Source organism: Montipora capricornis, chromosome 10, assembly GCF_036669925.1.
Source record: "Montipora capricornis isolate CH-2021 chromosome 10, ASM3666992v2, whole genome shotgun sequence".
NCBI classification, from domain to species: domain Eukaryota; kingdom Metazoa; phylum Cnidaria; class Anthozoa; order Scleractinia; family Acroporidae; genus Montipora; species Montipora capricornis.
Window position 1 is genome coordinate 16791126 of NC_090892.1, and position 12500 is coordinate 16803625.

The window sequence follows — 12500 nt, forward strand, 5'->3', positions numbered from 1 at the left end:
AACTAGGGCATCGCGTGTAGAACATTGCTAATATTGACGTTGTTAACGTATTGCGCGTCGAACAGCAAAGGAAACATTGGATAATTACACGAAGTAATAGCACTGCTCACCGTTGTCACTTTCCCTTGGGCGCACTCCATACGCGGGAACACGCGGGTTGATTGGTCTCCTCTCTTTCTCACCGATCATGCAAGGGACAAAAAAACAAAAAATTAGTAAGTGATCTGAAGCGTACGAGGGTCATTAAAATTCAGTTCAGAATTATTTTTTGCTAAGTAGCAGCAATTTTTAAATCCATTGGTTGCACATTACTCGCATTATTTAATGCCTGACTGTCAAGAATTTCGTAACAAGAATGACAACGAATTCGTGCCAGTAAACCATTCACGACCGAGGAAACTTTGAACAAACACACACAAAAAGGCTTCCCTACCATCGCCCTCTGCTGAGTTTCTTTGGTTCCCGGCGCTTTCACTCATTGTGGCTAATTCTGGATGATTCTGTTGATGTGGAACAGAGTTTAAATTGACAAAATACTCAAGTCAACATGTGGACTGAGTCGCTTGATGATAGTGAACATATACACAAGTTCGTTCAAAGGAAAATGTTTTCACCGATTATTAGTGTACTGCTGTGCATCGGTCGAGCTGGTATTGGAACACGTGAAAATACATTTTACAAACAACTATGGCACGCTGCATATAAACTTTAGAGAAAAGTAATTTACGTTTCGAACCAACTCGCTGTTATGATTTACTGTATTATAGTTAAGTTCAATAGTCAAAGGTTTTCCATGGTGATGTTCAGCTCGCACAGATATGTGATTGACTCTTTACTGTAAAAAGAAACAATTTATGGCTGACATGTGCCGAAAACTCTATAAGTTAACTTTATATTCTAAAACTCACTTTGCAAGTTAATCATGTATTTTAGCAAAGCTTTGATGTTGAACACTAGAAGGAAAAATATTGAAGCAATACCACGCCCATGAAAAGAAAAAAAAAATGGAAATAAGAGAACTCGGCCTCCCTTTTAACACTAAACAAGAAAAACCATCTAAGGATACTTACAGAACAAATAGTCTCGTCAATACAAGTCGGCAGTAGAATTTGCTGCAACAGCTACTAGGCTATGACTTCAACCAGCACATAAAGTTGAATTTATGCGGTACACTCCCAAGCTTTTGTAAGGCGTCATATGACGTAACAAAATCGTCTTTCAACGATGAATAGAATGAGTAGTTGTCAGAAGATTTAAATATTTCTTATCAACTTCCTGCACATGGATGAACATCCGTTACTGTAAATCTAATAACGTTCCATCACACTGTCGATGCTAATCACTATCTATTCCGGTGTAGACAGTGACTAGCGGTTGTCAACAAACTGGCAGGCGCTTCTTCTATACGTGTTTAGTTTTGAAGGACTAGTAGATTTCTATTATATGAGCTCGCGATTGCTATGCGTGATCAGTAGCTGATTTGGAGCTGCGCCCTCCTCAGCTATCACGGAATAGAAATTTCAAGAAACAGAATTAATCTGTCTATAACTTGTAATGCCTGCTCTTGTCCGCTTGTGAATCATTTGTTCATTCAGTGTCATCTGAGTGAAAGAAAAAATTGCGGACCGGGATTGCCACCTAATCATAGTTACATTCATTACTCTAATAGCAAGGTTGATGTGATGAGAACCGACTAGTTTCCGGTGGACGGGGGTTCAAACGCCGCATGCACAGGGCATAATAATTGTTCTTTCAAATTTCATTCAGAGGTCGTCCAGCATTGGTTTTAATGAAAACTTTGTTAGTAATGTTTCATAACAACTTGTACTTTGAATCACTTGTTGATCCTTCTCACCTGTTGTAGGTTCACCACCACCAACAACAAGAACACAAACTTTCGTTCATCTCTAATTTAAGATTTTATATACATGCTAATATCTCCGATACTAATAATGCAAACAAAATGATTACAATTTAAATTAATCATTACTCAATTATATAAGTTATAATTACCATTACAATTCTAATTACACAAAATAACAATGCTTCAATCACTTGGGTATGGTAGGGCAACCATTGTGTCAATTGAAAAACAGACCAAATTGTTGTAAGTACCTTATTCCCCCCTGATCCATCGTTAACACATATATGAACGGAAGAATGTAAGCCTAAGGGTGGGTGGACTCCACATCATTTCCAGCGATAAATACACGGTCCAGTCGGTACAACTCTGCCCTCTTAAGCCACGTGTCCACCGTTCCCACCTTTCTGTCGCCGAAAACTATACTAACAATCTACTTTCTCACCATCTCATAATGCAATACGTTTTGGAGGTATTAACATAAAAACACCACTAATCATGCTTGAGAGAACTGAATATGCACTGTTTTCATGCCCCCTCTTCAAACCCTCATAAATATGAACTGTGTAAATGTATTTATGAAAAAAGCGAATAGCCGTTTGTTTGGTGTAATCACTCCCAGTCATTGTTAAGGTGAAGCGGGTTGGTTTCACTTACGAGGAGTGGAGTGCGGACTGAGAGGCGACCGTATTACAGGCATGAGATGATGGGGTCATTTTTAGTCCATTTTCCCATTTTGTTTACTTTCCGTTACAAAATCAATCAATTCAATCAAAACGGTAACTAAACAAAATATAGAGTGAACAAACACTATCAGAATTACAAGTTTTTCCCTCGTAAGAACTGATAAGGTGCATTTCTTTTACAGCAATCTGAAGTCTAATTTGCAATCTACAAAATTATTAATACTCTTCAGTTTTCATTAATAAAAATCAAAATAAAAAATACAAAATAAGAGACCATTTTTTGTCAAACGTAAAACTATCGAAGAAATTAAAATTGACGTAACTATACATACCTAAAAAAACTGAATGATTTTATCCTCGTGCGTGAAATAGGCATCACGGGAAGCAATAATTCTCTATACAGTGTTGCGGTTTTAGATATATGGTATCTACACGAAAGGTAAAACATCTTTAATAATGAAGGCAATCATTACAAATGATTTTATAACATAACTTGTATAAAATGTTCGGATTGGCCAATTGGTCATTTACCATTTGCGCATGGGTGCACGCTCGCTGACGGCAGCTGACGTGCCATCTAACATTCCGAGATTGTGGAAAGACTAGAATGCCATCAATAGCGCATCAGTCCTAATTTTCCAAGACTTATTTTCATCCTCTTAGAATGTGGGTGAACTTCTACAGAGCTCAAAATATAATGATATAACCCTAAAGATTAATCAGCGGTGGAAAAGGAGGATTGAAGGTCTAAAAGCGACGAAAGAGCGTTTCGTGTTCAGTTGTACTGCTTTGATTTCCAAAACACAATTTGAACTCTGATCAAATATTGAAGCCGAATCGCGGAATTGAAAGGGATTTTATGGGACCAGGGTAGACGCTACAGGAAGGTAAATGGTGTTTTGGAAGGTAGAATTTCCTTTTGAGATTTAGTTCATCGGCCACTTGAGCTGAAATAGTGTAACGTCGCTTTTTTGGCTTGGAGAAGTCGCGCTGGCCTGGGTTGCTCGAAGCATGGATAGCGCTAGCCAGCGTTAAATACCGTGGAAACCTATCGGTTTTGATACCTCTTAACCAACGGTTAGCACAAACCTGGCTTCGAGCAACCGGCCCCTATTTGCTATAGGTCGATCGCTGTCTACAGAGACAAAGCATGTGCAAAGACAGCGAGTTTGTGTCGACGCTCGCAAGAAAATCGAATCGTTTTCTCTCCCAAGTACGGAGCCCTGTTAGTGCCACCCGGGTGTGCGTATATTTTTTATTTACTTCTGGCGAGACTTTTTTACTTTGGCCGTAGCTCTTGTTTTTATTTGTGTCAGCTGGCGCAACTTTTTTTATTTGGCGCGACTTTTTTTACTTGGCGCGACTTTTCTTAATTTGGCGCGACTTTTTTTATTTTGCGCGACTTTTTTTGTTTGGCGCGACTTTTTTTATTTCGCGCGACTTTTTTTGTTTGGCCCGACTTTTTTATCTGGCGTGTCTTTTATGCCGGCACCTGGGTACGGACCTTATGTATCCCTTATTATAGTGTAATAAATATTGTAAGCGATAATCCTATAAACCCTTGTATACCCCTATATACCCTTGTATACCCCTATATACCCTTGTATACCCCTATATGCCCTTGTATACCCCTATATACCCTTGTATACCTCTATATACCCTTGTATACCCCTATATACCCTTGTATACCTCTATATACCCTCAAGAGAAGATGGGGTGAGAGAACGGATCCCCCTGCTCCATCGTAGTTTTTTAAAAATCTATTTTTAGTTTAAGTTCTCGTTCCCAATGCCGCGCTTAACTAAAGTTTCTTTCCGTTATTATAACTGGTAAATCAGGTGCCTATGTATGGAGGGGGCGGGGGTTCTGCTCGCTTACCACATCCTCTTCGTACCCTTGAGTACCCTTGTAAACCCCTATATACCCTTGTAAACACTTGTATACCCTTGTATACTCCTATACTGCCTATATACCTTTGTGGACGCTATATACTCTTGAATACCTTTGTATACCCGCATAAAACCTTGTATACTTTTGTGTGCCCTTGTATACCTTTAAGTGCATTTCTGGACATTAGTACCTATATATCCCTTACAAAAAGTTAAAAAGCGTTTGTAATTGTGTCCCTATATTTCAAATCGGGGTTTGTAGTAAAAGATGCTCTCTTGCTGGACCGATGTTTTTGATAGTGTCGCTAAGGTAGTTAGGTAATCCAGTGTGCCATACTGGGCATCCATATTCCATTATCGGACCGTCTAATAAAGCAGCAAAAAACTGACATAATAACTTCGGTTTTGAAGCCTGACTTTCGGAGAATTAGTAAGATACACAAGCTTTTGGATGCTTTCCTAGTTTTTTATCAATAACGCTCGAAACGTTGGCTTTCAAATTTCTCTATGGTGGTCAATATGAGACATCAACCCACTTGACAAACCCATTTCTGTACTAGAGGACGAAACTAGGTGGTGGAAAGTAGTGAAACTACTTCCTGTGGCGTAACGAAGTCAAGCTGCCAATTGTATTGTAGAGGAGAACGAGATCTTAAGTGGAATGGCATTTGCCAACTACATAAATCACGCTTTTCCAGGGTATACTGAGGTATACAAGAGTACACAGAGGTATACAAGGGTATAGAATGCAAGGGTATATAGAGTATACAAAGGTATATGGGAAGCATAGGAGTATAAAAGGGTATACAAGTGTTTACAAGGGTATATAGGGGTTTACAAGGGTATTCAAGGGTATGAAGAGGATGAGGCAAGCGAGCAGATCCCCCCTCCCCTCCCCCCCCCCCCCCCCCATACACAGGCACCTGATTTGCCAGTTGTAATAACGGAAAAAAACTTTAGTTAAGCGCGGCATTGGGAACGAGAACTTAAACTAAAAATAGATTTTAAAAAAAACTATGATGGAGCAGGGGTATCCGTTCTCTGACCTCATCCTCTCTTGAGGGTATATAGAGGTATACAAGGGTATATAGGGGCATACAAGGGTTTATAAGATTATTGCTTACAATATTTATTACACTATAATAAGGGATACATAAGGTCCGTACCCAGGTGACGGAATAAAAGACACGCCAGATAAAAAAGTCGCGGCAAACAGAAAAGTCGCACCAAATAAAAAAAGTCGCGCCAAACAGAAAAAGTCGCGCCAAATAAAAAAAGTCGCGCCAGCTAAAAAAAAGTCGCGCCACTGACACAAATAAAAACAAGAGTCACGCACAAAGTAAAAAAGTCTCGACAGAAAAAAGTATACGCACACACGGGTGGCACTAACAGGGCTCCGTACCCAAGAGCAAATTATCGTTGATTCACATAAAATTTTTGACTGCGAAAACTGTTTGTTGATTATTTTGTCTTTGTAATTCATAGTTGTATTTAGAAAGCAAAATTGTGTTAACATCGACTATTGACCAAACGTGATTTATGCAAAGACACGCGAAACACGCAGGAGTGGTGTTAACGATTATGTTATAAAAGGAATAGTAAAGGCTCAGCTTGCACTATTGAGTTATGGTGCACTTGGGAGTTTGCTAAGCAAGAAGCTAGAGCTCTTACGCTTCTCTCGTACGCGTTCTTAGCAACCTCCCGCGTGCATTATAACTCAACGCTAAGCCGTTTACCATTTGTTAAGTCATTCGTCATCGTTCCTTTTTTTTTATTTATTGTTGTTGGCCCTGTGACATTAAGATTTGATTCTAGGTCGGTTTTTTTTTTCTTTTTTTTTTTGTGAATGGGGTCAGGGCAGGTATGTATGGTTTTTTTTGGTTTTCATTTATTATTATTATTTTGATTGTTTTTTGTTCTTTTTGTTTTTTTGGTCTTCTTTTCTTCCCTTTTTGATGTTGTTTACTGGTTTTGGTGAGCATTGCCAAACCGTATCAAAGGAATAACCTTCAAACTCTCGGACGGGAAATTTCATTTTCGAAGACCAGGTAGAAATTACTCCTCTTTAAATGTTAATTCACCTATTTGTGATGGAAGCTTTACTGAAGACGTATTTAAAGTGAAAGATCCAGAGCTACTGTATGGTGACTGGTTTTGGTGGGAAATTACAGATTTTGGCATCACCAAGGAAAATCACGAGAAGGAGTGAAAACGGCGACAAAGAATGGTAATGAAGAACGTAAAACGAAAGTGATCAGTAGCAATTGATTGAGTAACTTTAACCGTAAGGTCGTACCCTTTTTCAATTTAGTGTTGTGAGCGTTTCCAGACAAAAAAGTAACTCAATAAAAAAAGACAATCATGTATAACTTGGAAGCATCCCTTGTGCAATATTGGTCAATTAATCTGCGTTTAAGAGGATTAAACTTTCCATTTTCTCTGTGGTTTATGTGGAAACTAGTATTTACCGTTAACAAGTGCCTTTCGCAAAAGCTGCGTTTGCGGAAACAATGTCTTTGTTCTTCTAAGGTTAAACGTGGAAAAAAGTTCGAGCCTATTATTTCCTTTCTCAGATTGCTTTTTTGTGCAAACTCAAAAGTATGCGTGGATCGGAGAAAAATAACGGGGTAGCCTAACTATCCAAAATTGTTAGATGACAACGCTTAGGTATAGGTTAAACACTATCCAACATTGCTAGAATAAACAAGCTCCCGGTACAAGTTGGCCCTAAAGTTAATTGACAACATGGCGCTAACACGGAAAAGAAAAGCGGTTGTATAGCGTAAGTGGGAATGTTTTTCGCGCCAGCGCTGTTCGAGGACGTAAATGGCGGAGTGAAGGGATTAAAAACCTCTCTCTCTCCGCTCTCACGTTTCTTTTTCGAGGTAAGAAAATCTTTCTGACTCCAGCTCGACATTTCTACAATGACGTTTCCTTGGAAACAGCGAATGCTTAAGTCGGATAAAAATAAGATGAAAATATAAACAAGTCGAGAAAACAGTGCGATTTTGACTCCTTACATTTTAAGTTATTTTTTTAACTTAATACTGAAGGGTACAACTATTTATCACCTGAGGTTCCGATAGAAAAGGATATAAAAGGACAGTTGGTGCTGCTTTTGTTACATGCATACATACATACATCATCATTGACTTTATTTAAATCACGGAATGGCATTCATAAAAATGCTTTTCGTGATAAACGTGCAAAATCATGCTGAATAATACAGTATTAGTTAGTTACATTAATTAATGATCATCATCATCATCATCATCAAGTGCCATCTACTAGAATTAAGTCGGCTATCGTGTATCTCAACCTGTTCCCATCGTCCGCTCTTCTTACACATCCATTATATCACCTAACCATTCTTTGGTGGTTTTCATCCAGGTAACTCTTGGTCTCCCCCGTCCTCTCTTCCCTTCAATTTTGCCTATCAGTAACATTTTTTTTAACGACTTCGCTCCTATTAGGTGTCCAAAATACTGGCATTTTTCTTTTTTTTTTATTATTATTATTCGTCTGAAGAAAATACAATTGCAATCCTGCACAACCCGCGGATAGCACAGCTAATCGAGGCGGGTTGTGCTTTTAAATCAGACGTCATTATCAGTAAAAGTTAAACAAAATAAATAAAATGAAATAATAATGAAATAAGTGAACAATTACAATAAAATATTTACATATCACAGGTTAGTTAATTTAATTTACTTAACATATTTTGCCATCTTTAAGAGGACTGTGGGTGCTTCAACATAAGTGAACCCAGCATGAAAAATAGCAAATAGAAGTTCTCAAACTTTCTTTATAAATTGCTTTTCTGGCAGTTGGTTTTTTGATTCTTTATTGTTGATAACTATGAAATTGTTGTACATACCATCGTTGGAACTTCTTTATTGGTCTTATGCTCCGCCCAAGATACTCTTAACATTCTTCTACATCGCAAAAGGCTCCAATTTACTTTTCACAGATTGGTCAGAGTCCACGTTTCACAGTCATATAATAATGTTGACCATGTATGACACTTAAATATTCTTTTACTTGTTTGCACCTTAATATTTCTTTATTTGGCTTGACATTTCCTGGATTGCACTTTTTGCTTACGCTATTCTTCCCTTTACTTCTTTCTCACATCTCCCGCCTGCAGTTAACTAGGCCTCCTAAATAAATCTTTTTGTCTGTCTGCGATATAGATTTACCATCAAACTGTTTTGATGTTAACTCTATGAGTAACCTTTTTTTAACCTAGTACCATTGTCCTGGTGATTTTGCAAGGAATCAGATCGACTATATCATGATAAGTCAACGTTTGAGAAATGCCATTAAACCGAAAAACGCAAAAAAGCAACCAGGGGCCCATATCCATTCGGACCATAATCCGGTCAAGATTAAATTTATAATCAAGCTAAAGACAAGATAACTACTAGATCTGAAGCTGTGAAACAAGAGATCGCAAGCTTGTCTGTCCTTTAAAAGAAAGAAGAGAAGCCCCTTTCTATAATGGCGGCCGTTTTTGCCTGCCTCAGTATATATGGTCTTAGTACAAAAATATTTATGTATCGAGTTTCTTAAATTAAAGGAATACATAGAGTTTGTGATATTAAAATTTTGAGCTAAATGATCTAGTGTCATTTGAATCTGTAATTTATCCATTACTATGGCTTATTGTTCTTTCCTCAGCAGAATTAGAGGAGGTGACCACCCTGGCAACTCTGTTCTGATGGATATGTAGTCTGTTACACCTCCCTTCCCCTCACCCTCTCCCACATTATACTACAATATTTGAAATACGGTAGTACAACAAAGTTGTACATCGTAATCCCAGGGCTCTGATTAGGTATCAAAAGGCCTTACTCGTCTCAAGACCCCACTCCTTCAATCCCCAATCCCTCCAGAAATTAGCAATGCACTCAAATTAAATGATTGATCTACTTCAAGACCATCATATTTATGTACAGCTATCTGACATAGCACCATCAACAAAAGTTGCGCTTGTATTCTATTCTCAAGATATGGAGCAAATCATGAAGAAATAATAATAATAATAATAATAATAATAATAATAATAATAATAATAATAATAATAATAATAATAATAATAATAATGGACGCGGCTAATCTCCCTTTGAAGTAGAGCAACGAGCCAGCTCAACTAAGTCGATCGGAAAGAATACTATGGCGCCTCTGGCCGCCGGCCGCTATACGATCAAAGTGTGACCTTGGAGCACAGCTTACAGCCGACTGGGATGAACAACAATATCAACAACAACTACGACAGCCAGTTTAGGCATCTTTCTTTAGAAGAGTAAAGAACGTTTTAGAGCGATCCGCAGGTATCATAGCTAATGGGGGCAGGTAGTTCAATAGATTCAAAGACATTTATGTCATGTAACAAGAACGAGAAAACAAGAAAAAAAGCTTAAACTATAAATAAGACATAACAAGTCGTGAGAAATACAGTGAATTACGAAACAGGACGGTCTCCGATATTTCTTTAGTTCTGATATGATGTTATCAATCTCAATGTAGTCATCTTCAGTTATTAATATGTCGAATTAACAGCGTATTTCTCATTTTGTTTTCGAAACCAAGTATTATTTAACAATTTTCTTATTCTTTACAGGCATCTCATTGCCAACTCATGGGCCAATACGTGAAAAAAGCGTTTCTTTGCAAGTCACTTCTAGAGTTTTTTGTATAAAAGTTGTGAGATATTGATGAACGACTATAATATCTGTGTATAGTTGATGTTATACAGAATCAATTTATAATCTGAAATATGTTTCATATATATGAGATGCAGTTCCCCTTAGGGTTGCTCAAAGTAGTTTCGACTCTTTTTTTTTCGTTGCTGAAAAGTGATCAGGGTGGAACTTTCCGCAAATTTGAAATAAATCGTATACAGCAAAATTATAACCACCTTAAAAATATCACAGAATTACGGGTGCCTCTGAATCCGCTGTACGGACTTTTATGAACCTTGGCAGAAAGTTTCATCTTGCTCTTCTGGTTACTTTTCAGATATAACCAACTAAATGACTTTGAAGACCAAATAAAGGGTGATTTTACAGGGCTTTCCCGGTGCCACGGTGGCATATTACGTCACCATAACGACTGTATCTTGTTAAGGTAATAATTCGTATTTCATTTGTTACCACAATATTGGCAAGACGTGATACAACGTTGGGTGCCGATCCCAAGGCTTAATTCTAATAAGGGCGTTACTTGGAAGAGTAGAAACTGGTTTGTGCCGCCTTAAATCATTTGGAAAAATGAATTTTGGTGAAATCAGTTACAATTTGTTTTTGGTAAGTAAAAAAACTACACAGTTGTATTTCTAAGCATTTAACGGTAGCTTATCGTAGGTTAGCCAATCATCTTCAATAATTAGTAAGTGCATTGTTTACAAGCATTTCTAATGTTTTCAAGTTTTTCTCAGAAAATGTAATTTTAGTGTCATCGGGAATGAATTTATACTTATTAGAGCAGGTCCTAATAATGAATCTTGTGGCAGACGGAAAGTGCACATATCAGTGGAAGAAATCGAAGATTCAATCCAACTTCTTTTATTACGATAAGAGAAGTCGTATTTGAACCATTCATTGATTCTAAAACCATAATGATTAAGCTTATCCAGTAACAAAATTTATGATTTACAGTATCAAGGGTTTCCCCCGATCAATTAAAAAAAGACCATTTGCGGGTTTTGGTGAGGGTGGGGGAGGGGTGGGGAGCGAAAAAAAAAACCACCGGAGCAGAGTAGATAACCAACAAACTCAACCCACTTTTTACAGATTTGTGCTCAATACTGAAGGAGTTCTGAATATATAAGACGGCTAAAATTTGATGAGGATGGCAGAAGATAAGCTAGTTTCGACCCAAATGGGATATTCCCAGTTTCGTCAGGGCTAGTATGGTTTGTATTGCGATGTACTGAGTTGGGATGTTTATTTTTCGAATACCACTAGTTAGAATATGATCACTAACACTAATCTCTGAAACCGGGTAGTGGGATAACCTATGGGGACCATTAGTTAGAAAAAAGACCTGTTTTTTTAGTTTTGTCTTTTATAATTCAAGTCGACTGTTATAATAGCTGTTGATATTGAAATAGGGCAAACTTCGAGCAATCGTGATATATGGTGGTAACAAGGAGTGGCACTTACGTCGGCAAAATTTGGGACACCGAGAATGCATTTAGCCTCATTACATTTGGGGACCAACTGGAAATGAATGACTTCTTCTCGCTTGTGTTAGGTCCAACGTTTGTCAGTTACTTAAATTAACACGAGTTAACATTAGAAAGCCTGCTTACATATTGAAAAAGGCTATTTATACCGGCACGATTAGTTGAAAGCCTTTTACCAGTACCATTTGCTCCTGGGATAATGAAGTCCGGATAGCGGTCAACTCATTTAATATGGTTGTGGTCGTCTCCTCTACCACATTGCCTTCGAGAGAGTTGGACAGTTTCAGCTGTGTGATGTTAATTAACAACTATTGGATGAGGTTCAGCATGATAGCGATAATTATCAAGGTCAAAGTTTGTTTTATTTGCTGAAGCCGAAGGCTGAGGCGGATAACACAAAGTGAGGCCATGACAATTATTGCTATAATGCGCAAACAGAATCCGATAATTGTTTGATTATGCCTATTCCTGAGCTGAGCTCTGCCATGACAAAATTGATCCAGGATACGCCAAAATCAATATATATCATTCCCTCCCCCCAAAAACAATCATCCAACCATGCACCAGCAGCCCTTTCAGAATACAATAATATTTCGCCATTGGGAATTTGCGGAAAACAAGGGAATTATGTCGGGAATTTTTCTTGGTTAAACGGAAATCCAATCAAACAATCGCGTATATGGCCATGATAACAAACAGAGATAAAGAAAGTGATTTTTCTTTAGTTCCATCAACGTATGTTTGAAACGCATAGATATAGAAATGCATTAAGAAATGATGAAACGAGTTCGAAAAAAATCGAATTTCTTTAACTTGGGGATACAATTAGAGCCTACAATGGAGCAAAGTCTTTAAAAAGGTTGAGACTCATTTTC